Below are 27,458 nucleotides of genomic sequence, written 5' to 3'. Positions count from 1 at the left end.
GTAGTGTGTGTATGTGTGTGTGTGAGAGTTCTGTATGTGTAAGAGTAGTGTCTGTGTGTGTGTGTGTGAAAGTAGTGTGTGTATGTTCTGTGTGTGTAAGAGTAGTGTGTGTGTGTGTGTGAGAGAGTAGTGTGTGTGTGTGTTCTATGTGTGTGAGAGTAGTGTCTGTGTGTGTGTGTGAGAGTAGTGTGTGTGTGTTCTGTGTGTGTAAGAGTAGTGTGTGTGTGTGAGAGTAGTGTGTGTATGTGTGTGTGAGTTCTGTGTGTGTAAGAGTAGTGTCTGTGTGTGTGAGAGTAGTGTGTGTATGTGTGTGTGAGAGAGTAGTGTGTGTATGTGTGTGTGTGAGAGTTCTGTATGTGTAAGAGTAGTGTCTGTGTGTGTGTGTGTGAAAGTAGTGTGTGTGTGTTCTGTGTGTGTAAGAGTAGTGTGTGTGTGTGTGAGAGAGTAGTGTGTGTGTGTGTTCTATGTGTGTGAGAGTAGTGTCTGTGTGTGTGTGTGAGAGTAGTGTGTGTGTGTTCTGTGTGTGTAAGAGTAGTGTGTGTGTGAGAGAGTAGTGTGTGTGTGTGTTCTATGTGTGTGAGAGTAGTGTGTGTGTGTGTGAGAGTAGTGTGTGTGTGTTCTGTGTGTGTAAGAGTAGTGTGTGTGTGTGTGTGTGTTCTATGTGTGTGAGAGTAGTGTGTGTGTGTTCTGTGTGTGAGAGACAATAGCGTGTGTGAGCGTGACAGAGTAGTGTGTGAGATTGTGAGCATTTCTTTATGCAGATATTGCGTGGGGAAACATGAAGATTAACTGAGGTGCACCCTCCCCCATCCCCCATCCTGAGCAGTCCCTGGGCTGTCAGAATGACCAAATGCACCATGATTGAGTCCTGTCGGGGAGGAAGGGCTGACGTTCGGAGCAAGTGGAAACACAGTCAGTTTTTATGCTTTGCTGAGCATCTTACGAAGTAGGCTAACCTTGAGGTAGTGCAGTAAGTCCTCCTACACAGTGAAATGATTGTAACCACAGGCAAAATTAGAATGAGCTGAAAACCCACGCTGAAAGATCACGAGAACGGGCAGATTTGGCGCAGAAGAAACATTTTGGTTCAAGCCCCCCCCCCACTTATAAAACACTGGAACAAATATACCTCATTGGTGCCTTTGTTAACTCCAGGCTTAACTATTCTCACACAGTCCTGGTCAACCACCCACCTTCTACCCTCCAAAAAGCTGAGCTCATCCAAAACTGCCGAATTCACACCAAGTCCTGTTCACTCAGCACCTCTGTGCTCGCTGGCCCCTGTTAGGTTACACACCTGGGATAGTGTGTGCACTTTTGCTCTCCATATTTAAGGAAAGATATATTTGCAGTGGAGGTGGTAAGTGAAGTTTCACTAGACTGGTGCCTGGGGTAAGAGGGTTATCCTATGAGGTGAGGCTGATTAAAGTGGGTCTATAATCTCTGGGGTTTAGAAGAATGACAGGTGATCCTATCGAACTGCTCAGGATTCTGAAGGGGATTGACAGGATAGACACTGAGGGGTTGGCCCAGATTCCTGCCTTGTCAGAGAGCCTATGGTCGTGGTGAAAATAGTGGAACTGCCCGAAATTCGTCAATCCCGCCTCTGAACACATTGGCCAGGATTTTCCCCTCGGCGATTTGGGGGTGGGGCCCGGTCGCCGAGGGGAAAATGACGTGGGATGATGTCGGGAGGAATCCCCGGTCCATTTGAATTTTTAGGAAGGCGGGCGGACAGCGAAATCAGCTGTCCGCCCACCGACCTGTCAGTGGCCAATTGAGGCCATTGGCAGGATAATTAAAGTAAGTAAAGACCTGCCCGGCCAACCTTAAGGCTGGTGGACAGGCCAGGAGCCCCAGCGGGCTCCAGATTATTCATGAAACTTCATCCACTGGCGGGATGAGGTTTCATGTCCGTTTTGTAAAAAATTAATAAAGTTTATGTGATTTTTGTTAACAAGTCCCATCTCGTGTGACATTGTCACATGAGGGGGACATGTTAATAATTTTTTAATGTATCTAGTTTTAAACTTCACTTACCTGTCACGAATCTCCCTGAGACAGGACTTTGCCTCAGGGAGCAGTGCGCATGCACGAAAGAGCGCACTTTGACAGATGGAAAATCCCTCCCTCCCGGAACAGGAAGCGCATAGCACTTCCTGTCGAGGACGCCGCTGGGCGGGCCCTTAATTGGCCCGCCCACTCAAAATGGCTACGGGCCCTGTTTCGGTGGCAGGGGTCAGCTGTCCGCCCACCGCTGAGCCGGTGGGGCCCATACACCATCCGAGGGCAAGATTCTGCCCATTGCTTCCCATCTTCACCAGGCGGGAATGGGGACAGGGCGTGTTTTGCATAGACGCGTTTTACAGAGGCAGCTGACCATTTAAATCAGCTGCTGCCCCCATTTTAGTCAGATTATGGTCGCCTGGGACCTGGGAAGAGCATGTCTGAAGTTGGCAAATCCCTTTGGAGACGCAGGGTACCCCTGTTCAATTTACTTTAAAATTTTATTCACTGTCACAGAAGTGGCACAAAACAAATCCCAGGTGCCTTCCCTTAACCCAAGGCAGTAGGAGCATGGGGCTCCTGCTCTCCTAGGGCAATTATTGTTGCCCCTACTGACTCGTGCAGCCAATTGGCAGGAAGAACTTTGTGCTGGAGAAGGGCATGTAGAGCTCCTGTGAAGGAACATAGATGGACAAGGCACCCTCGCACATAGAGGCCACAAGCGCCAGTCACCAAGGGCAGCTGGAGGCCAGAGGGACGACAGAAGGTCAGGAGGGAGAGGCTGCTGCCTGCGCACCAGGAAGGAGGAGGAGGAGAGGCAGGTCAACCAGGTACTACCCTGTGGGAAGGGTTTGTAGACCTAGGACACCCCACCTCAATATGAGGGAAAATCAGTGTCGAAGGCGACAGACGGGGTGACAGACATATGTCTCATGGTCCAGGGGCAACTCAAGCCACATGTATTAGCCCCCATGCCCTGCCAGTGCCTGGAAAGGTAAGCGTGGCTCTTAATTTTTTTGCCTCAGGCTCTTTCCAGGGCTCAGCAAGAGTCCTGTCTGTTATATCCCAGTCAGCAGCACACGGCTGCATTATGGCAGTAACTGATGCCCTGTTTGCCCATGTGGGGGATCACATTGATTTCCCTGTTGATTTGGCGTCTCAGGCGCAGAGTCATGGTCTTTGCCCAATCAGCAGGCTTCCCTCAGGTCAGCGGGTTATTGATTGCACCCATGTTGCCTTAAAGGCCCCAACTCAACATGTGGACACCTTTGTCACTCAATCAATGTCCAGGTGATTTGTGACCACAACAAAGTTTTCCTTCATGTGTGTTTAAGCTTCCCTGGCAACTGCCATAACCCCACCACATAAGGCGCGTTTTAAACCCTGTCAGAGAATATAATGGGGGTGAATACGCTTGTAATCAGAGCTCAATAGTATTAGGGAGGAAAGATTGTAGGACAATAGAATGAGATGGCACAGGAAGTGACTATTTGGTCCAAGGTGCTTCTGCTGGATCAGCCAGGGTTCCTTCTCCTAGTTTCTCTCATGAATCCCCACTAGAATTGCAGGCATCAGGGAGGGACAAGAACAGAAAATACTGGAAATAATCAGCTGGTGCTTGAGTATCAGAAAAAGGGAAGTTAAAATAACATTTGACTCATATCCCAAATACAATAAGCTAAATGTTGGCCTAATGCATCAGTACACTGAAGGTGAACTCTGAACCTTTCTACTCCTGTACAGCAAGCTGACACTCTCAATATTCTGATAATATCTTCCATTGACAGCTCACCAGTGTTGCTCAGGCTAAATCAATCAATTCACATTTATTAAGATTAACACAACACACACAGAAACTAGTTAAATCAGCATAAAAATAAGATCCAAAAGCAAAATGCAGTAGATCTCATAAATAAAAGGTTAACTGTTATTGTGCTCATGTGAGCTATTATGGAGGTATTTACCCGTAAACTAATACAAAAGCAAAGTACTGCGGATGTTGAAAATCTGAAATAAAAACAGAAAATGCTGGAAATATTCAGTTGGCAACCTCTGTAAAGAGAAAAACAGAGTTAACCTTTCAGGTCTGTGACCTTTCAGGTCTGTGCCCTGAAATATTAACTTTGTATTCTATATTTATTTTTTAAAAATCTCTATTTTCACTGTACCGGTACCTCATTACATCAGTTTTTCTATTGGAGTTGTTAAGTAACAGGCTGGTCATAGAACCCAAATCCATGTTTCATGATTATTATGACCAAATTAAGGTTTTCTTAAAAGCACTTAACTCCACTACTTGGGAAAGAGAGAGCAGCAACAGTCAACCACACAGGTAAAATTAAATTTGACATTTCTAGCTCTCAACGGTGGGAAATGTAGTTTGTCAGCAAAATATATCAATTAAGGAACGGAATAGAAAGAAGCATGGCATAAATTGTAAAAAAGCAAATTCCAGCTCGAATGAAAATATTCTATATTGTAGTAGAGTGGGTAATTATTGCTGAAACTGTGTGAATAGCACTGCGTATTAGTTGCTAATGCAACATTCATGGGATCTGCCAAAGGAATACTTTGCAACAGGGAATATATTAATGCAGGATCCCCACACACACACACTTTCAGTTCTTTAAATTGCAATTCCAGGATTCTCAAATTTACATATAGCGCGTTATAAATGTATTAGAGCTTGCTTGAATGTTCTGTTCATTCGCGTGGTATTGGCAAGCTTTCCTTTCCCACTAAGCTTTGCCTCAGACAGTTGTTTCCTGTATCACTGATATAGGAGCAGGAGGAAGCCATTCAGCCCCTTGAATTTATTCCACCATTCAGCTAGATCATGGCTGATCTGCACCTCAACTCTATTGGCCCTCCATTCTTCCACTGCACTTTGTGAGGAAGTGCTTCCTGAGATCACCCCTGAATAGCCCGGCTCTAATTTCAAGATTATAACCTCTTGTTCAGGACTCCCCACCTGTGGAAATAATTCCTCTCTGTCTACCCTAATAAACCCTTTAATCATTTATGACACCTCAGTCAGGTCACCCTTGACGTTCTAAACTCAGAGGCACTAGAGGAAGTTTATGTAACCTGTTCTCATAGGCTGGGATTTTCCAGCCCTATCGTGGTGGGGCCCACCATGGGAGATTCACCGGCCCAGCCAAAAGCCCATTGACTTTCGATGGGAATGGAGGATCCCGCCAGTGGGCGGTGCCCAAAACTCCCACCCAAAATTTCACCCTTTGACATCTGTACCATCCCAATGCTGCACCCTGAGCTGTGGTGCCCAGAACTGAGCTCAGCTCATTATATTCAATGTTGGGAGACAAAAAACAAAATGATATGGAAAATAATTGATAGCAAATATGCCACAAAGATTCCATGCAACATATCCTCATAACATATCCCTTGAAACCTGGGATCATTCTGACCTGAACTTTACTTCGTGAGTACTTTCCGACTAAGGTGTAGTAGGTGCAAAGAAGTTTTTGTGGAGATTCTAGCTGGTTCATTTGGTTCCATGTTCCGCATTTCATTCCCCCTAGCTCCACATCACCACTCTAGCTTCTGAGAAGCTTGTGTGCCTTGGGATGATCTAGGGTAAGGGAGGTCATTTTTGGTAAGAGCAAATGAATAATTCAGCAACGAAATAATGAAATAGCCTTCAACATCAACCTTGGCTAAGCTGTAGCCTTCATCTCTGAGTCATAGGCTGGAGTACAAGATCCTGTGTCAACATATGTTTCCCTTGTAGCATTAGTGATGTTAATGTTTATCTGAAAGAGCATGTTCAGTGATGTGGCAGAACAAGTCTAAAAATATTGATTTAACACCGAGGTGGCTATATTTCTTTTTCCAAGATTTAAATATTTAAGCAGGGCTAACACTTCCCGTGCAGTACAGAGAGACTGCTGCACTGCCAGAGTTTTAATAGCTCAGGTGAGATGATAAACCGAGGTCCCATTTGCCTTCTCAAGTGGATGTGAAAGATCCCACGGCGCTATTGGATGAAGAGCAGGGGAGTTTTCCCCAGTGATCTGGCCAATAATTATCCCTCACTAACATCACTGACAAAGGTTATCTGTTCATATCTCAGTGCTGCTTGTGGGACCTTGCTGTGTGCAAATTGACTGTCACATTCACTTTTCCCCACATTACAACAGTGACTACACTTCAAAATTTTGTCTCTTTGACACTTTGGAATAAACTCAGGTTGTGAAGGGCATTATAGAAATTCTTTCTAATTTCACAAAGATTGTCCATAATGAAAGTTCATCTTGTGGTCTTCACGGTAAGATTTTTCTTTGAAAGAATTCTTGACAGTGATGGAGACTTTACTGAAGACTAACCTTTGTTCTTACAGAGGTGCAGACGATTAGCTTACTTGTTGAGATTTATCATTATTTATCATTAAGATCAAATTGTCTTTGAAATGGTGCATATTACCATAAATATCTTTTATTACAGCCAATTAGAGATACATTGACACAATCTCTTGGGGATGCAGGATGTAATTTGTATCCAATTTCATTTGCCAGTTACAGGCATGTATCACATTTAGTGGCTTAAAGTCAATGCATCCATAGTAATGGATTAGCGAGGAGTTGTTGCTATGGGGAAGCGTTGCTATGACAAAGAATTACTGCGGAATGATGAAAGATGCATTGACTGTAATGCCTTTTCTCTCACCTTCGAGTTCCCTCCAACACAATCTGAGCATCCAGATGGATGATTCTGTTTAGCGTTGGGTTCAATTCTTCTCTGGTGACTCAGCAAAGTAGAATTAATAACAGTGTCCTTTGGCATTTGCATTTAAGCTACAGAAAGTTCACTTCTAATTGGCAATGGCTCTCTGGGGAAGAGAATTCCACACACTAACGACCCTCTGATAAAAAAGTATCCCCTTATCTCCATCTCAAATGTGGCAGACCTCTTGTTCTTAAACAGCGTCCCCTAGTTCTAGTCTCCCTCACGAGTGGAAACATCCTCTCAGCATCCACCCTGTCAAGTCCCCTCAGGATCTTATATGTTTCAATCAGGTCACCCCTCATTTTTCTAAACTCCAATGGAAACAGGCCCAACTTGTTCAACCTTTCTTCGTAAGATAAGCCCTTCATCCCAGGAATGGGCTGAGTGAACCTTCTCTGTCCTGCTTTTAAAGCAATAAGGAGATGAAACTTGTACACAGTGGCCAACATTTTCCCCCTGTCGGGGAGGATGAGCGGGAGCAGGCATCGGCAGGCAGGGCCTCCGATTGGCGCCGCCAGTCGGGGGAGTGCAGCCATTTTACGTGGGTGGGCCAATTAAGGCCCGCCCAGTGTGACGTGCGCCAGGAAGTGTTATGTGCTCCCTGTGCTATGTGCTATGTGCTTCCGCATGCGCGCGGAAGAGCGCACAGATCTCCCGGAGGCAAAGTGCTGCCTCAGGGAGATCGTCTCCGATGTAAAACTTGAAATAAAGAGGGTTGAAAAATTCCCCTGCCGTGTCTCCTCATGTGACACTGTCCCATGAGCTGGGACATGTCCATAACTTTTATTGAAACCTTTCATAAAAATTTAAAGACCCTCATCCCGCCTGTGGATGCAGTTTCATGCTTTTTACAAGGCCCCTCGGGGCTCCTGGCCTGGCCACCAACCTTAAGGTTGGGCGGGCAGGTTCATCAATCATGTTAATTGGTTTTTTAATGGCCTTAATAGGCCGTTGACAGTTCTGCGAGCGCACAGCTGATCAGCTGCGCACCCGTCGAACTGACAATCTAAATGACCCGGGGTGACGTTGGGACGCCCGCCCGACATTTCTCTGCATCATCTTACGCGTCAGCGAGCGGGTCCCGCCCCTGCTGGCCGACCGAAAAAAACCTGCCCAGTATTCCAGATGTGGTCTTACTGAGGTCCTGTACAACTGCAGCAAATCTTCCCCACTTTTATATTCCATTCCCCTTGCAATAGACTCCAACATTCCATTTACCCTCTTAATCACTCGCTGTACCTGCAGACTAACTTTCTTGGGATTCATGTACCAGGACTCCCAGATCCCTCTGTACCACCAAGTTCTGCGATCTCTCTCCATTTAAATAATATGCTGCTTTTCTATCCTTCCTGCCAAAGTGGACAAGTTCACATTTACTCACTTTATACTCCATCTGCCAAATTTTTACCCACTCACTTAACCTGCCTGTATCCCATGGAGGAATAATGGGCTGAATTTTCTGTTCGTCGGGCGGGCTGGCCTGACCGAATTGCGGGTAGGCGAGGAGCCGATCGCCACCAGCGATCGGGGCCGCAATGCCATTTTATGTGGCGGGCCAATTAAGGCCCGCCCAGCGTGACGTCCGCCGGGAAGTGCTATGCACTCCCTGTGCGGGCAGAGGGGGAATCCCTAAAATTGAGAGTGCGCTCTTTCACGCATGCGCACGAAAGAGCGCACTCATCTCCCTGAGGCTAAGTGCAGCCTCAGGGAGATCGCCTTGACTTTTAAAAATATTAAAAATTGAGAAAAGAAAAATCCCTTACATGTCCCCCTCATGTGACAATGTCACATGGGTTAGGACATGTTCATAATTTCCATAACAACTTTATTACAATTTTTAAAACCCTACGTGAAACCTCGTCCCGCCGCTGGATGAGGTTTCATGTTTTTTCTAGTTGCCGTTTTCAAGTGGCCATTGACATGTCAGCGGGCCCGCAGCTGATTTTGCGGCACCCCCGCCTTCCTGAAAATTTAAATGGGGCGGGATGACATCGGGAGTTCCTCCTGACATCATCCCGCGTCATTTTACGCGTTGGTGAGTGGGCCCCACCCCCCACTCGCCAACAGTAAAATTCTGCCCCATATCTCCTTGTGACAACTTAATTTCCTACCTATCTTGATCTTGTTAGGAAACAGAGATAGTTTAAGTAAGCTATATTAGTATTTGTAGGTGTTAGAAATGTATTTTAGCTTTAAAGTTTAAGTTTGATTTGTATTCCTGTATCTGTGCATTAAGGAATGGTCAAATTGAGTTTTAGTTTCACTTTAAAAGGTGCTTGCATTTCTAATGAGAGTTTTACGACTGTTGCAGCTAAGTTAAACAAACAAGAGTAGAGAAACTGAGCTGTTGCTTGGCAACAGGGGTCCAGAGAGGCAGGTCCCTCCCACAGACACACACGGAAGAAATTAGAAACAGAGATTTTATTTGGAAGCTGTTTGAGCTCATTTGGTTTTGAAAGTAGGTGCCAGGAGAGACGGGAGCAAAGGGGACAGACAGCTAGTCCCAAGCTAAAGAAAAGAGCACAAAATCCAGGGGAATGAAACAAGAGAAAGTCCCATGAAGACCTTCTAATCAAAAGGCAAGACAGAAACCTGGAAAAGGTCCTGTTAAGTGAAGTTAAGAGTGAGGGGCAGAGAGAAATTCTCCAAGCTTCAGATTTAAAGAGACAAAAGCTGCAGGAAGCAGCTTTAAAGTGAGACCCCAGAACGTCCAAAGAGATAGCTGAAGGTCTATAAGTCTTTGCTGTGTACATGTGAAGCAGTGGTGTACTGTTGATGGCTGAGTCAGTGAGAGAGAGAGTGCATGGAAGTCAGCTTGAATGCATGTGGTGACCCAGGGGAGCGGAACAACAGAAAGAGAGTTTGAAACCCTGGAGGTGAACCCTTGTGGAAGGCATCTGAGAGAAAATGTTGGTTTGGGAGAAGACTCCAAAGTGAGGTTTTGGAGAGTGGAGATTAGAAACCCTCGTGTGAAAGACGGAGTTCAGGGAGACTGATTGGCTTACAGTGTGAAAAGCGTCTTGGGGGAGTTGGGAGAGATCCATAGCATCTGTCTGGGGTGGCATTTGTCTCTTGGGCCTGAATGATGCGCTTGTCGGGCACGTGCTATCGGTAGGCCTGGAAATGGACGCGAAATGCTCTTCCATCTGCAATCAGCCCCTCACCTCGATCTTACACTGGATGGCCAATGAACAGCCAGCCAGCCAGCGTGAAATGTGCACAGAGAAAGGCTCAGCACTGCCATTGGGAGTGGGAAGAGAGCGGGCAGTCACATCACTGCAAGTGCGGTGAGCCATTCGAGAGAGCTCCCTGAAGGCAGACAGCTGCCTCAGGGAGCTGCAGACCCGTAAATAAGAAAATAAAGCCCAAAAATATCCATGCAGCACAATCAAGCACATGAAAGCAGACCTCACATAAAAAAAAACAGTCCCCAGATATTTATTTTAATTTTAAATCCTAACAGAGATTTCATCCCGTCCTTGGATGTGGTTTCAGAACAAATGGAAAGCCAGCCAGGCCGATTGGCCCGTCTGCTAACCGTCAGGTTGGACGGGCCACGAGAGTTCGCTGACAATTGGGATGTTAATGGGCTTAATTGCCCTCTTAATTGTTGGTGGGCACTCTTCTGACTTCAGCGCGTGCCCGCCGAGCGAAATATCACACGAGTGTGCGATGACATCGGGGCGCTCGCCCAGCGTCATCTCGTGTGATTTCATGCCCATTTGGGTAGGGCTTGCGCCCTCCCCTGGGATGTAAAATTCTGGCCTTGGTTTCGGACTGTGGTGTGTTTGAACACAGGTTGCCAGTTGGTTTACATGGACAGTACTTACTGTGAACATTAGAGTATAAGATAGCTTTTGTAACTTCTGTTATCCTTACGAATCTGTATATATCTTGTGAGTTCGGAATCCCCTGCAACTGGACTGTATAAAATGTGATGGAAAAACCCCAAAACCTCCACAGATACAAGTACCATGAGCGAAAGCCCAGCCTCAAAACAAAACACACTGAGGCAGGACTACACTGTGGGCTGGAGTTAATCTCAGACATTCCAACCTCACAACAGAACTGATACTATTAAGAGGACTGGAATTTAAGACATCATCACAGCAGTGAACACAGGATAACCACCATCATGCAATCTAATTAAGAAATGAAGGAGGCCATTGTCACAACCAAATGGCCCCAGACAACATCCATTCACTCCTGTCATGCACGAGAGAAACCTTTCAAATAAAGATCAGCTTTGGAGCCAGGGATACCTCACCTTGTAGGGATTCATTGTTTTCAGTTGTGGAAACAACATCTGCACATTCATTCCTCCATCACCCCAGCCCCTTCCCACGTGACCTTCCCATGCAATCGCAGAGGGTGCAATACCTGCCCCTTTAATTACCCCCTCCTCACCATCCAAGGGTCTAAACACTCCTTTCAAGTGAAGCAGCATTTCACTTGCACTTCCCTCAATTTACTCTACTGCATTTGCTGCTCCCAATGCAGTTTCCTCTACATTGGAGAGACCAAAAGTAAACTGGGCGACCGCTTTGCGGAACACCTTCAGTCTGTCTGCAAGCATTACCCAGACCTCCCTGTCGCTTGCCATTTCAACACTCCACCCTGCTCTCATGCCCACATGTCCGTCCTTGGCCTGCTGCAATGTTCCAGCGAAGCTCAATGCAAACTGAAGGAACAGCACCTCATCTTCCGACTAGGCACTTTACAGCCTTCCGGACTGAATACTGAGTTCAACAACTTCAGACCATGAACTCTCTCCCCAACCCCACCCCTTTTTGTTTCCCCTTTTTCTATATTCTTTTTTAATTAAAAAAAAAATTCCCCACTTATTTTCATTATTATTATTTTTTTAAATTTATTTCCATTTTATTCATTGTTTTAAGCCCAGCTTTTAGTCGTTTCGATCTTTTTTCCCACCACCGTCCCCTCCCCTCCCCCCACCCCACCCCCACTAGGGCCATCTGTCACTTTCCAGAGCGCTTACCCTGGTCCTGCCATTATCACATTCTGCTTTCCACGCTTAATGTCATCATTAGCACCTCCTTTAGCCAGTATCTGCACCGTCAACAACCCTTTGACCTTTTGCTAATGACATCTTTTGCAACCTCTCCTTTGCTTCCACCTATCGCTGGCCTTCTATCCAGCTTCACCTATTTCACCCCCCTTATACAGTATATATTTCACCATATTTCTACTTCCCCTTAGCTCTGTAGAAGGGTCATACGGACTCGAAACATTAACTCTGTCTTTCTCTCCACAGATGCTGTCCAAGACCTGCTGAGTTTTTCCCGCATTTTTTGTTTTTGTATCAGCACTGAGCAGGTCTGTCTGGAACAGAATTAGGGGATCAAAGAAGGTGCTAAGCACTAACTGTCCAGCAGGATGGCCTCGGGAAATGTGTTCATGATATTTTGATAAGTATCATCATAAAAAGGACAAGAGCAAAGGGTTGGCGCTGCAGTCAAGAAGGAGGGTCAGGGAGGGTCAACCTGGCCCACGGACCTACAGTCAACACCGGGCAGACCAGCCGTGTTGGGGATTGTAAGTGTTTTCAGCTGTACCGTGGCGATACTGGCCTGAAGGTTTTGGGCTGCAATCGGGAGAAAGGTCAAGTTTTGTCACCTTGACTCAGACCTACAGTCAACACTGGGCAGACCAGCCATGTTGGGGATTGTAAGTTTCAGCCAAATCGTAGTGATATTGGTCTGAGGGTTTTGCGAAGGTTTGGGGTGAAAACTTGGTGCTGAATTTTGCCCTTGACGGGCGGGCGGGCCTGACCAACTCGGTGGTGGGCGGGCAGCTAATCGCTGCCACCAAGATGGGCCCCGCCGCCTATTAAGACCTGCCCAGCGTGCCGCCTGACGGGAAGCGCTATGCGTTTCCTGTGCTGGTGGGGTGGGGGGGTGGGGGGGAGGGCGATTCCCCAAAAGCGAGAGTGCGCTCTTTCACGCATGCGCACGAAAGAGTGCACATCTCCCTGAGGCTAAGTGCTGCCTCAGGGAGATCACTGAAAGATTTTCAAAGTTTAAAAATAGAAAAATAAAAAAATCATTAACAATGTCACATGAGATAGGACATGTTAATAAATATCACATAAAGTTTATTAAACTTTTTAAAAACCTACATGAAACCTCATCTCGCCGGTGGATGAGGTTTCATGTTTTTTCAGAAGCCCGCTGGGGCTCCTGGCCTGTCCGCCAGCCTTAAGGTTGGACGGACAGGGCCTTTAATTAGTTTAGTTATCCTGTCAATGGCCTCAATTGGCCATTGACAGGTCGGCGGGTGGACAGCTGATCGCGCTGTGTCCCCACCTTCCTGAATATTTAAATGGGGCGGGATGATGTCAGGGGTTTTGCCCGACCTCATCCCGCATCGGCCAGCGGGCCCCACCCCCAAATTGCTGCCAGAAAAATTCAGCCCTTGGTGTTTTTTGCCGGTACCTTGGTTTGGTGATATCGGTCTGAGGTTTTTTATCTTAAGGTTTCAGACAGGGCGTGGTTTTTGCTTGTGGTTTTGTAAGTTTTAACCGAGTTGTGGTGACTTTGTGTTGGGCACTGGGAATAGGTTGTTTTAAATTTTGGGTTTTGTACTGTGGGGTTATGGGTGATTCAATAGAGCAATTGTGAATTATTAGAGGAAACTAATCTCGCTGGTCATTCTGTTCAAGCCATACACTTGTGAATGTGGTGTCATGAACTTGAGTGTGGGGAGGGTCTCTAAGGGAAAAGTGGAAAACCTACATATCTGTGACAGTATAGCTGTGGGTGGAGCATTGTAATATAATTCATCTTTTCTTGTTTAATAAATATTTTTTGCTTTCGTTAAAAGTTCATTAGCTGACTCCGATGACTCTGTTCAGTAACCCCTCTCCATGTATCTAAACAAGCAAATACAAGTTAGGATCTATCAGGCTGGGTTCCACTCTGGGATCAGGCTTGTCCAGTGCTAACCTCAGCTGGGATCATAATAATGTAATCAACAAATTTAACTACCAAACATTTGGTCCTTTCATCCAAAGCATTAATGTAGATTGTAAATAGTTGAGGCCCCAGCACTGATCCCTTTGGCACTTCATTAGTTACAACATGCCAACCCAAAAAAGATCCATTTATCCCTACTCTCTGTTTCCTGTTAGCTAACCAATCCTTTATCATGTTAACATGTTATTCCCTACACCATGTAATCTTATATTACCTTTGATGTGGCACTTTTTAAAATGCCTTCTGGAAATCCAAGTACACCACATCTACAGATTCCCCTTTATCCACCTTGCTTGTAACTTCCTCACAAACTCTAATAAATTAGTTAAACATGATTTATCTTTCACAAAGCCGTGATGACTCTGCCTGATCACGTTATGATTTTCTAAATATCCTGCAATAACCTCCTTAATAATGGATGTTAGCAAGTTCCCTTTGACAGTTGTTAGGCTATGTGGCCTGTAGTTTCCTGCTTTCTGTCTCCCTCTTTTCTTGAATAAAGTTGCTATGTTAACAATTTTACAATCCACTGGGGCCCTTCCAGAATCCAAGGAATTTTGGAAGATTATAACCAACACATCTATTATCTGTACCACCACTTCTTTTGAGACCCTAGGGTGCAGGCCATCTGGTCCTGAATGTTTAAGGTGTTGAATGGGTGCTAATCAAGCAGGCAACGTCATCCACACACTTTCCAACAGAGTAACTAAATACCAATCAGTAGGGGGAAAACCTGCCTGACTGTCCCCTCCTGAGCCTCAAAGCGCTGAGGCCAACTCTAACTCCCCATGGTCAGATCTGCTAACTCAACACAAAGCAGGGTTTGAACCTAAAATCTTACAGTGTGGCTCAGCACCAAAGGTAAGTGGCAATTGATCGAGTGTCTTGGTGTTAAGACCGTTAATACAAATCCTGGGTCCCTGCGTGGCTAGGCGCAGCTTGTATTTGAAAGGCTATTTCTAATTTCTCTAACCATGGATCTTTTCTAACTTTTGCAGCCCTTATCCCAATTGCCTGGTTGTGTACCACAAAACCCTGTTTTGGGGGTTACAAGGTCAGAATCCCACTGACAGGGAAAGTTATTGCAATCCCCGGCCTGACTGGAGCACGAGCATCGCGTCAGTGTTGGTGTTGTCGCGGGTTGTTTGTGAATTACAAGGGTGAGGCCTAGCCGGCTAAAAGGGAGAAGAAGAATGAAGGGTTTTGGTAGATTGTACGGCTGGAGGAAGTTCAGTTAAGTTTTTAAAAAAAAAATATTCTTTCACAGGACGTGGGCATCGCTGGCTAGGCCAGCATTTGTTGCCCATCCCTAATTGCCCTTGAGAAGTTGGTGGTGGTGAGCTGCCTCACTTTGAAAGATAATTAACAAAATATTAACAGTAATTGAATTACTTTTAATAGGTAACCCTGTAATGTCGGTTCAGTCTTTCCAACACTGGTGGAGCTGAGATGTAAGTTGCCTCATTCTATACCCATCATTTTGATCAGTTACAACAATCGATGGAGAATTTCTCCTGACCAGCAGTGAACAAGGCCAATTGGGCGATTCACTAACCCAATTAAAGACTTGTACTTCATTCTACACTTTAATATGTCTGTCGTATAAAAAGTCACACTTTTTTCTGATTGACTCGGTTTGCTTAAGTGTGGACAAGCTGGAGAAATGTATCAGCTGCCAGTCTGACTGACTGATGGTAAATAATGCCACAGCAGATCAACCGCATTGATAATTGTAAAAAGAAATGCTCTTTGTGGGACCTTGCTGTACATTAATTTGTTGCCACATTCCCCTACAACAGTTTAAAACGAACTTCAAAAGCGTTGATATATGTGTATGTGCTTAGGTGTGTGTGCATATATGTATATAAATATACGTATATTATGTATACCTTTAGGAAGTGCTGGCAATGTTAGTGAAGGCTCATATTGCTTTGTATGCCCTGCTGAGAGCTCTCCTGTCCGCACATCATTCTAATGAACTGACTTTTCAGCTTTGTAATATTCTCCACATGTTGCTGTGTTAAAGATATCCTAACAGATCTATGTTGTCTGAAACCACAGAATGTGAATCATCAATTATGCCTAACAAGAGGGAGATTAAGAAGGAATAAAAGATGAGATTTTTGGAGCAGGGAAAGGATGTTAGCGCGAATGAGTCCAGCTTCCTGACTGATCTTGACCCAGATTTACGTGCACGTTTTTTTAAAAAGGTCCATCTCCCTTTCCTTCTCCCCGGATTTCAATTCTCCTCCAGAGTCAATGATATAAAATTATAAAATCATCAAGTAGAACAGCACAGCAGGGGGGCCATTCGGCCCATTAAATCTATTGCTTTCATTTAATCCCAATCCCCATATCCCTGCGATTCTTTTCTCCTTCAAGTATTTATCCAATTTACTTTTAAAAGCTGCTATTGATCCTGTATCCACCGCCCTATCAGGCAGTGCATTCCAAATCCAAACTACTCAATTCAGGAAAAGGTTTTTTTCTCACGTCTCCTCTGGTTTCATTGCCAATCACCTTAAACCTGTGCCCCCTGGGTAATGACCCTTCAGCTACTGGAAACAGTTTCTCTTTAATTACTCTTTCTAAACCCTTCATGATTTTAAACACCTCTACCAAATCTCCAAAACAAAAACAACAATACCTGGAAAAACTCAGCAGGTCTGGCAGCATCTGCGGAGAGGGGCACAGTTAATGTTTCGAGTCCGAATGACCCTTCAACAGAACTAAGTAAAAATAGAAGAGAGGTGAAATATAAGCTGGTTTAAGGGGGGGTGGGACAAGTAGAGCTGGATAAAGGGCCAGTGATAGGTGGAGATAACCAAAAGATGTCACACATCTTCCCTTCACCCCCCCCCGGCGGCATTCCGCAAGGATCGTTCCCTCCGGGACACCCTGGTTCACTCCTCCATCACCCCCTACACCTCAACCCCCACCTACGGCACCTTCCCATGCAACCGCATAAGATGCAAGACCTGTCCCTTTACTTCCCCTCTCCTCACAGTCCAAGGGCCCAAACACTCCTTTCAAGTGAAGCAGCATTTCACTTGCACTTCCCTCAATTTAGTCTACTGCATTTGTTGCTCCCAATGCGGTTTCCTCTACATTGGAGAGACCAAACGCAGTCTGGGTGACCGCTTTGCAGAACACCTTCGGTCTGTCCGCAAGCATTACCCAGACCTCCCTGTCGCTTGCCATTTCAACACTCCACCCTGCTCTCATGCCCACATGTCCATCCTTGGCCTGCTGCATTGTTCCAGTGAAGCTCAACGCAAACTGGAGGAACAGCACCTCATCTTCCGACTAGGCACTTTACAGCCTTCCAGACTGAATATTGAGTTCAACAATTTTAGATCATGAACTCTCTCCTCCATCCCCACCCCCTTTCCGATCCCCCCCCTTTTTTTTTCCAATAATTTACATAGATTTTTCTTTTCCCACCTATTTCCATTATTTTTAAATGTATTTCCATCCATTGTTTTATCTCTACCTTTTAGCCTTTTTTGATTCCTTCACCCCACCCCACCCCCACTAGGGCTATCTGTACCTTGCTCGTCCTGCTTTCTATCCTTAATTAGCACATTCCTTTAGATAATATCACCACCTTCAACACCTCTTTGTTCTTTTGTCTGTGACATATTTTGGTTATCTCCACCTATCACTGGCCCTCTATCCAGCTCTTCTTGTCCCCCCCCACCCCCACCCCCCCCCCCACCCCCACTCCCCACCCTTAAACTAGCTTATATTTCACCTCTCTTCTATTTTTACTTAGTTCTGTTGAAGGGTCATTCGGACTCGAAATGTTAACTGTGTCCCTCTCCGCAGATGCTGCCAGACCTGCTGAGTTTTTCCAGGTATTTTTGTTTTGGATTTCCAGCATCCGCAGTTTTTTGCTTTTATCTATCAAATCTCCATTTGACGGTAAACCCTCACCCTGAGCTATTCTGCTAGAGTTCATTTTTCAAGATCCTTCCTAACCTTGAAATCGATTTGTTGATTGGCTTCTAGTCTTGGAGGAATCACGGCTTCCTCAGGCCCCACATTGGGAAGGTCAAAGCCATTGTCTTCAGACCCAATCACAACTCTATCCGCTTGTCACTGACTCTATTCACCCGCCCGGTCATGGTTTCAGACTCTCTACTTTGCCTTAGCAAGCTGTTCAACCATGAGCTCGGTTTCAGGCTCTGCATCCTCTCCAGCACAAAGACCGCTTCCTTCCACCTGGGAAGCATTGTCTGCTTCTGGCTCAATGTCACATCCTCTGCTGCCAAATCCCCTGTACATTCCTTCAATAGCTACAGATTGCTGAATTTAATCTACTCTTTGCTGGCTTCTCATCACAGAATCACAGAATTTCTACAGAGCAGAAGGAGGCCAGTCAGCCCATCGTGTCTGCACTGACTCTCTGAATGAACATTTCACCTAGTGCCATTCTCCTGCTTCTCCCCGTAACCTTGCACATTGTTCTTTTTCAAATAATCATCTCTTGAATTCCTCAGTTGAACCTGCCTCCACCACATTCTCAGACAGTGCATTCCAGACCCAAACCACTCGCTACGTGAAAATGTTTTATTCCTCATAGCGCTTTTGCGCCCTCCATTAATTCCAACTTCTCATAAATGTTGCCACATCCATCCTGCCCACACTATCATTCCCCTCCTCAGTGGTCTGCACTGGGTCCCTGGCCCCAGATACAATCTGTTCAAGTTCTCATCCTTCAATCCATCAATGATCTCCTAATCTCCATCATCCTTTCATCTCCCCCAAACAATCTTCCCTGACTCTGACCGTGGGTATAATCCCTCCCATGTCCCTTCACCTCACCATTAGCAGGTGATACAACAGCCATCTGTGTCCTATTCTCTGGAATTCCCTCCCTGAACTCCTCTGCTTTAATAACCTTCACAAAACTCATCTATGAACAAAGTAATCTGAGATATGATGTGTGGCAACTGTACTTTTGGAGGAACAGGTGAGGTTGGATCTATGGTTCCCAAATTTATTATATTGTTCATTAATGGAATGCAAGCATTTATTGCCCATTCTAACTGCCATTGAGAAGGTGGTGGTGAACTGCTGCAGTCTATGAGGTGATTTGCTGGGGCATTGAAGAGTCAACCACATTGCTGTAAAGGCATTAGTGAAGCAGATGGTTATCATTAGACTTTTAACTCCAGAATTTCTATTGAATTGAAGTTTGACCATCTGCTGTGGAAGGATTTGAACTGGGGTCCCCAGAGCATTATGCTGTGTCTCTTGATTATTAGCCCTGTGACAATACCACTATGCCACTGCCTTGCCCCTCTCCATCAGTTGGAGTTTTCCACACTTCATGTCAGACTCTGTTGTAGACTTATTGATAGAGATTAATCATTGTGATTGGTCAACAACTGAAAGGAATAGAAGGATTTGCTGATAGGTTGAGATGAGTGGGAGGAGGCACACATGGAGAAGTTGGGCTGAGTAGCCTGCTTTTGCACTGCCAATTCTATACATTTTTATATAATTGAACAAAACAATATCAAGACAGGACACTTGGCTCATCAGATTTATGTCCATAACTTCGCCAGAGGGAGAAGCCAGAGATTTGGAGATACTGGTGGCCGATGAACAGGATGGGAGGCTGCTAGAGAAATAGCTGGACAGCAAGTGCTCAAAACTTAGTGGAAGGAGAGTCCCAGATTTGCACCAAGTGTGGTAGCAGGCGGGAAAAAGAATGTTTTACCCGTCGGCCACAATAACGGCTTTTCACGTCGTATCATCCCAATCCCACCTCATTAATCATGCATTCCAGGGAAAATTGCCATTTTGATGGTGGGCGGGCTCTCATTCGCCCACCGTACCATCATCTCGCCGCTTCATCATACCAGGCACCATATTTAAAGTGTAACTGCATGCACACCTCTCAGTGCTTCCAGGGAAGACATGGCCCCGAAAGGCAAGAAAACTGCAGCCCCCCACCCCCGATTCAGTGACGCATCCCTGGAACGCCTTTTGGATGCCATGGAGGCCCGTCATAAAGTCCTCTACCCCCGCTCTGGCCGCAGGAGGTCCAACAATCTCACCTCTCCGACCTGGTAGGAAATGGCAGTGGTAAGTGCCAATGCTGCACAGAAGAGCTTGGCCATCCAGTGCAGAAAGAGGATGAATGATCTCATCCGTGCAGCCAGGGTAAGGCAACCATCTCATCACTCTAAACTCACACACTCACAAGCCCATCACACATTCACTGGCATCTCACTCACTGCCAGCTCAAGGGACATAACCACTCACTCTCTCACACACACCCTCACATCTCCATCTGGCCTCATCTCCTCTGGAGGCTGCCTCCTCAGCCCTCACTATCTTGAGGCCACTTGCACAGATCAACTTGTGCCCCCACACACACCCTGGGATAGCTCCCTTCCCTAGTGCAGCCCTCACCCTGCAGCCACTTCCTTTGCCTAGGCCACTTCTCCCCCTTCCCCAAGCAAGCCCTAGCCCTACAATCGTTGAAAAGCCACCTCCACCTTATGGCTGGTCTGGTAGGTAGAGACCTGCTCGTGAGCACCCCCGAACAGTGATGTGGTGCTGCCTGTGAAGCCTGGCGCTGAGTGCTGCCCGAAGCAAGGTAGGCAAACAAACCTCAAAGTCCCGAGTGAAATGCAGCTCACCAGGTGCACGTTGCTTATGTTCAGTTGTGAAACACGTTGGCATAGTGCCCGGATGGTCCAGTGTAAGGGGGATGATTCCGGTGGGCTGGGTTTATGATGATATGCAGATATATTACAATGAAGTTCTCGACGTGTGACAGTGGGAAACATGGCCCACCATTGACTGGCAAAGCAGACGATTGCAAATCGATTTCACATCACCGTGAATCCAATTTTTGGTCATCCCGCCATATTGTCCACTCACGCCCAACGCCAGAGGGCATGAAAAATTCCGCCCGATGTTATTGCGTTAGGTGGGGAATTTGTCACCCCTCTCATGAATCATTAAACCAAGGTGCTGTCTCCTTACTCCAATGATTTAGCTTGATCTTAAGAACAACTTGTATTTGTATACTGCCCTTAATGCAGCATTAAATTGTCCTAAGGTGCTCCACAGAGGCGTTATAAATCAAAATATAACACAAAGCCACATAAGGAGATGTCAAGGCAGGCTGGGCTTGGTGTGAGTCAGGATATGGGCTGCAGAGTTTTTTGATGACCTCAATCTTCGCAGGCTAGAATGTGGGAGGCCGGTTAGGAGTGTGTGGGAATAGTCAATCTAGAGGTGACGAAAAACTGCGTGAGCGTTTCATCAGCAGAAGAGCTGAGGCAAGAACGGACTCCGTGGTCACAATGACAAGAAGAGTAGAAGCTTCCCCGGAGAGTCTGGCCTACATTTTTCCCTCAACAACCATCACCAAATAAAATGGATGGAAAGTTCGCTTATCTAGATATTTTGGTACATTGCTAGCTCAGCTGCACACACCCCCACCAGTCAGCTTCATTCTTCATCTGCGCTGGATAAACACAAGGAGTTATTAAAGTGCTCCTGGATGATTAGATATGAAAGAGTGTGCATCGCTATCATTATAATTATTGTATTATAACAGAACTGCATTATACTGGGATTGTTTCCAGATTCATTTAGAAAGGATTCATTTGACATCTTATTGACTATAAAAAGATCATAATTGGATCTGCAGCTGGAACAATCCACTTCATTCTGGGACATGAAGATTGCATCCCTGTGGCACAGAGTGAAAAATGCAACCATGTGAGGTACTTGATTACTTTCTCTCACTTCCGCCCCTAGGGTCCTTGATCCCAGGGAAGGCCTGTCATGCATTGGATCTTCCTGAAAAGAGGTGACACGGGGGTCTCACTAGCTCTTCAGCCAGTAGGCGAGACCCCCATCACTTACATTAAATTCTGCCCAAAGAGCCTGCAAAGGGATATAGAAAGGTTAAGCGGGTGAGCAAAAATTTGGCAGATGGAGTTTAATGTGGGAAAATAGCCCTTATCAGGATTATTGTCCATGACTTAGCTGGAGAGGGGAGCCAGAGATTCAGAGTTGCTGGTGGCAACTGAACAGGATGGGAGGAGCATAAAGAATTACTGTGACTAGTGGGTATGAGCTAACAATGCACCAACATAGCCTGATAGGAGGTTGTCCACTTTGGCAGGTATAATAGAAGAACAGGGTATTATTTCAATGGAGACAGGCTGCAGAATGCTGTGGTACAGAGGTTCTTGGAAATGAATCACAAAAAAGCTGACATGCGGATACAGCAAGTAACTAGGAAAACAAATGGAATGTTGGCCTTTATTGCAAGGGGGATATAGTATAAAAAAATAGGGAAGTCTTGCTACAACTGTACAGCATATTGGTGAGACCGCACCTGGAGTACTGCACCTAGTTTTGGTCTCCCTACTTAAAGAGGGAAATACTTCCATTGGAAACAGTTTAAAGAAAATTCTTTAGGCTAATTCCTGGGATGAAGGGGTTGTCTTATGAGAAAGGTTGATCAGGTTGGGCCTGTACTCATTAGAATTTAGAAAAATGAGAATGAGGCCTTATTGAAACATATAAGGTTCTGAGGGGACTTGACAGGGTAGATGTTGGGAGGCTGTTTCCTCTCATGGGGTAATCTTGAACTAGGGTGCACAGTTTAAAAATAAGGAATCTCCCATTTAAGATGGAGTTGAGGTGGAATTTCTTCTCTCAGAGGGTTGTTAGTCTTTGGAATTCCCTTCGGAGGCTGGATCATTGCATACACTCAAGACTGAGTTAAACAGATTTTTGATTGACAAGGAAGCCAAAGGTTATGGGGGAGGCAGGCAGGAGAGTTGAGTAAAGGCCACAATCTGATCATCCATGATCTTATTGAATGGCAGAGCAGGCTCGATGGGCCAAATGGCCTACTCCTGCTCCTAATTCTTATGACCTTTATGATTTACGTCATTCGGTTCATTTGAAGGATATTCACTGTTGCAAGTTAGGAAAAGGAACAGCTTAATGATACACAGGAAGCTCCCATTAACAGCAATGTGATCATGAGCAGATAATCTGTTTTTGTGGTGTTGATTGAGAGATCCAACAGAGGGCGGTAGTAAGAAGTGACTGAGAAGCATTCTGGGAGAAGTCAACGCAGTCAACACGACTCAGAAGGGGATCGAGGAGAAGGACTCTTGCACTCAATAGGAGGAAGAGCATCCAGCAGAAAGCGGTAGTGAGAAGTGACTGAGAAGCATTCTGGGAGAAGTCAACGCAGTCAACACGACTCAGAAGGGGATCGAGGAGAAGGACTCTTGCACTCAATAGGAGGAAGAGCATCCAGCAGAAAGCGGTAGTGAGAAGTGACTGAGGCTAAGATCAAGTGTTGTCAAGGGAGGTGTCAGCTGTGGCTCAGTTCATAGCACCCTTGCCTTTGAATCAGAGGGTTGTGGGTTCATGTCCCACTCCTGGAAACCAAGAACTGTGAATGTACTCGAAAAGAGTTACATGCGATCTGTTGATAACTCGAAAGATCAAGTGTTGCCGGCCTTTTGGCTAAGATCAAGTGTTGCAGGGGCGACACCATGGTCCTGCCAAGGCAAGGTCGGGATGGAAGGGCGATAACCAATCGCAATCCAAATCCATACCGTGGGTTACCTATCACCGTCCGAGTCACGGTGAACCACAGCGAAGGAGGATCACCTATGGATCGGGGCTTCTTCACCAGGAGGATCCTGTTGAAGGCGTGCGGCTTCCAAGCTACGGAGATCTTCACCCTGCATGACTCCCGCAAAGGAGGTTACTTTGACGTGACGTTCAAGCGGGTGGCAGACTGCGTCCGGCTCCTGAGGGTGTTCGAGGAGAAGAGAGACCTGCCGGAGATGAAGATCCTGATGGCGGAGCCGCACTTTTCTCTGCCGTTGCAACGGGAACGTGTGGTGATGGTGCATGTGTACAACCCCTTCGTCCCTGTCGCCGACGTGGTCACCTTCCTCACCAGGTACTTCGATAAGGTGGGGAGCGGCACCGAGATTCGAGACGACTTGGGGATCTGGACAGGCAAACGCCTGTTTAAGGTCACGCTAAAGACCGATGGTAAGGGAGCCATTTTCCACCCTCCTTCCAGTTTCGCTATCGGGGGAAACCGTGGCTACCTGGTCTACGCTGGGCAACCCAAGCATTGTCGCTCATGCGGCAAGGCTGGTCATGTGGCGGCCAACTGCAGCGCCTCCCTCTGCAAGATCTGCAAACAGGAAGGGCACCAGACAAAAGACTGCAAACAGGCCAAGTGCTGCAACCTGTGTGGCGAGGCAAGTCACCTCTACAGGACCTGCCCCAAACGCTGCCGTACTTACGCACAGGCAGCCAAAGCCGACCAGGGGGAAGCAGAAGAAATGTTCCGTGTCACTCCAACCACCAAGGCCCCCAGGGAGCTCAACGGGACAAAGGAGGACACAGAGAGAGACAAGGTGGAGAAAGAGATTGAGGCAACAGAGAGCCAATCAACAGCACTACCCCCCTGAACCTCCCAGTCCTCAGGACAGCGAATCAATGGAGGAGGAGGCAGCAGTGGAAAAGCAGCAGGGGGAGTGGCGGACGGTGAAGAACAAGAAAAGTAAGAGGGAGCGAAGAAGAAGCAAAGGCGTTTCCCAGAGAAGCGGCAAGAGGCGTCTCCCATCCGACACGGAGGACAAGGGCAGCAGCTCTTCGGATGATGAAGTGCCAGAGCGGCACCGACAGAAGAGGCGGCAAAGCTCCAGGGCGTTGGAGGACGAGACACCCGAGCTCCAGAAAATTGGAGACAACAAGGAGACCAGCGCACCCCAACTTTGCCTGCAACCTGAGGAGGCCAGTGCACCACAGCCCCTGGAATCTGGGAGCAGTGAGGCAATCATCGCACCCCAGCTCCAGGAAGCCGGGAACAGCAACACCCCAGAGGGGGTGAGTTTTGGAGAAGCTTCTCCAGCAAAGGTCATCTCAAAACCCGCTCTCTACGTGAACCTCCAGATGCCACTGGAGCAGAACACGGCCAAGGAGATCTACCTCAGCCCATCCAAAGTGAAGGAATTTGAGCTCACTACGGGTATGAAGGAGCAGACTAAAGGTCTGGGACTCTCAGAGACAGTGGGTTTGGTAGGAGAATAAATGCTTTAAAATGGGTTTAAAGATTGTATCCATAAATGTGCGTAGCATTAAATCTACTACGCGATGTGTTGCGACCTTGGACTACCTAGCCAAGGTCAAAGCTGACCTGTTGTTTCTGCAGGAGTGTGCGATACCGCACCTCAGCTCCTACAGGCAATGGTCACGATGGTGGTCCCACGGGCCATCGATCTGGTCGGGCGGAAACGACTCTCGTTCCTCCGGCCTGGGTATTCTGCTGCGGGGAGGCAACTTCACCGTCTCCGAGGTCAAGGAGGTGGTGGGCGGGCGACTCCTCGTAGCAGACGTAATGTACAAGAACGCTCCACTCCGGTTAATTAACGTGTATGGCCCGGCACAAGGGGCTGAGCGGCTGGAGGTTTTTCAGCAGCTCCCACTGCTGCTGGCGACCTCCAGGCCGGTCATTCTGGGCGGGGACTTCAACTGCATCATCGATGCGGCTGGACGATCCGGCAGGGCCGGAAGCAGATTGGACGCTACGTCCAGATCCCTGATGGAAACAGTTAAGGATGCCAAGCTGCACGACGTCTTCAGCAACCCTGCAGACGGAGCGCAGCGTAGATACACCTGGTCGCGGCCAGACGGGTCCATTCGTTCCAGGATAGACTTCCTGTTTGTGTCCCGTGCATTCACAGTCAGATCCACCGAGGTCAAGCCGGTGTTCTTCTCTGACCACTGCCTCCTACTGGCGGACTGCCACTTGGAGAAGGACCAGAGGGTGGGCAGGGGGGCATGGAAGCTAAATGTGCAACTGCTGACCCCAGAGAACATTGAGGAGCTCAAGAGGGATTACAAAGGTTGGAGAACCGTGAAACCCCTCTTTGAGTCCCTGACACACTGGTGGGAAGTGATCAAGGGAAGCATCAAGAGGTTTTTCATCCGCAAAGGCACCCAGAAAGCTAGAAAGGAACAGAGGGAAATGTCCCGACTCCAGAAAAAGATGCAGAATCTGCTCCGGCTGCAGTCGATGGGGGTCGATGTCAAGGAGGAGCTCCAAGAGGTGAAGGGCCAGCAAGCCTCGCACTTTGCCTCGGAGGCCTCCAAGATCATCTTCCGTTCCAGGGTCCGCTCCGTGGAGCAGGATGAGACGTGCTCACGTTTCTTCTTCCAAAAGGTACACAGAGAGCGCTCTGTGATCAGCAGCCTGAAGGAAGAAGACGGCTCAGTAAAGTCATCACGGTCCGACATTCTGAGGATCAGCAAATCCTTTTATGCCGGACTGTATGACGTGAAGCCCACGGACAGCACGGCCTCCCAGTCCTTCCTGTCCTCTATCACGGAGGTCTTAGACCACAGTACGCGGGAGAGCCTAGACAAACCGCTAACTCCTGATGAACTGACTAAGGCCCTCGAGTCCTTCGAGAAGAGTAAAACTCCCGGAAGCGACGGCTTGCCGGCGGAGTTGTATTCGGCTCTGTGGGACTTGATCGGCCCAGACCTGCTAGGAGTGTACGAGAGTATGCTCCTGGCCGGCAGCATGTCAGAATCCATGAGGAAAGGCATCATCACCCTCATCTACAAGCACAAGGGGGAAAGGGAGGAAATTAGAAATTGGCGACCCATTTCACTGTTGAATGTGGACTATAAGATTCTGTCCAAGGTCATCGCCAATCGGGTCAAATCCGCTCTGGAATTGGTGATTCACCCTGACCAGACCTGCTCTGTGCCAGGCAGGAAGATCTCTGACAGCCTGGCGCTGCTCAGGGATACGATTGCCTATGTACAGGACAGGGGTGTGGATACCTGCCTCATCAGCTTGGATCAGGAGAAGGCCTTTGACAGAATATCGCACACCTACATGGGGGATGTGCTCTCCAAAATGGGCTTTGGGGAGGGAATTCGAAATTGGATCCAACTGCTCTACACTAACATCAGTAGCGCAGTCTCAATCAATGGGTGGGAAACAGATAGCTTTCCGATTAAATCTGGAGTCAGGCAGGGCTGTCCTCTCTCGCCTGTCCTTTTCGTGTGTTGCATAGAACCCTTTGCCGAGTCCATCAGGAAGGATCCGGGCATAAGAGGAGTGACGATCCCAGGCAGTGGAGGCACTCAGGTAAAAGCCTCCCTGTACATGGACGACGTCGCCGTCTTCTGCTCGGATCCGCAGTCGGTGCGCAGACTGATGCACATCTGCGACCAGTTCGAACTGGCCTCGGGAGCCAAGGTAAATCGTGGGAAGAGCGAGGCCATGTTCTTTGGGAACTGGGCTGACCGATCCTTTGTCCCCTTCACTGTCAGGGCTGACGGCCTGAAGGTGCTGGGGATATGGTTCGGAGGGACCGGGGCATGCGTTAGAAACTGGAAGGAGCGAGTGGCTATGGTGAAAAGGAAACTGGGCATGTGGGAGCGACGCTCCCTCTCCATTGCGGGAAAGAACCTGGTCATCAGGTGTGAGGTACTCTCGCTGTTGCTGTACGCGGCGCAGGTCTGGCCCATTCCAGACTCCTGCGCGATGGCGATCACTTGAGCCATCTTCCGCTTTATCTGGAGGTCGAAAATGGATCGTGTCCGCAGGGACGCGATGTACAAGCCTCTAGATAAAGGGGGAAAAAACGTGCCCAACATCGCCCTCATACT

The sequence above is a fragment of the Cetorhinus maximus genome, chromosome 14 (assembly GCF_964194155.1).
Source record: "Cetorhinus maximus chromosome 14, sCetMax3.hap1.1, whole genome shotgun sequence".
In the NCBI taxonomy this organism is placed as follows: domain Eukaryota; kingdom Metazoa; phylum Chordata; class Chondrichthyes; order Lamniformes; family Cetorhinidae; genus Cetorhinus; species Cetorhinus maximus.
The sequence above is the reverse complement of the archived record's forward strand: the minus strand, read 5'-3'. Positions refer to the sequence as shown.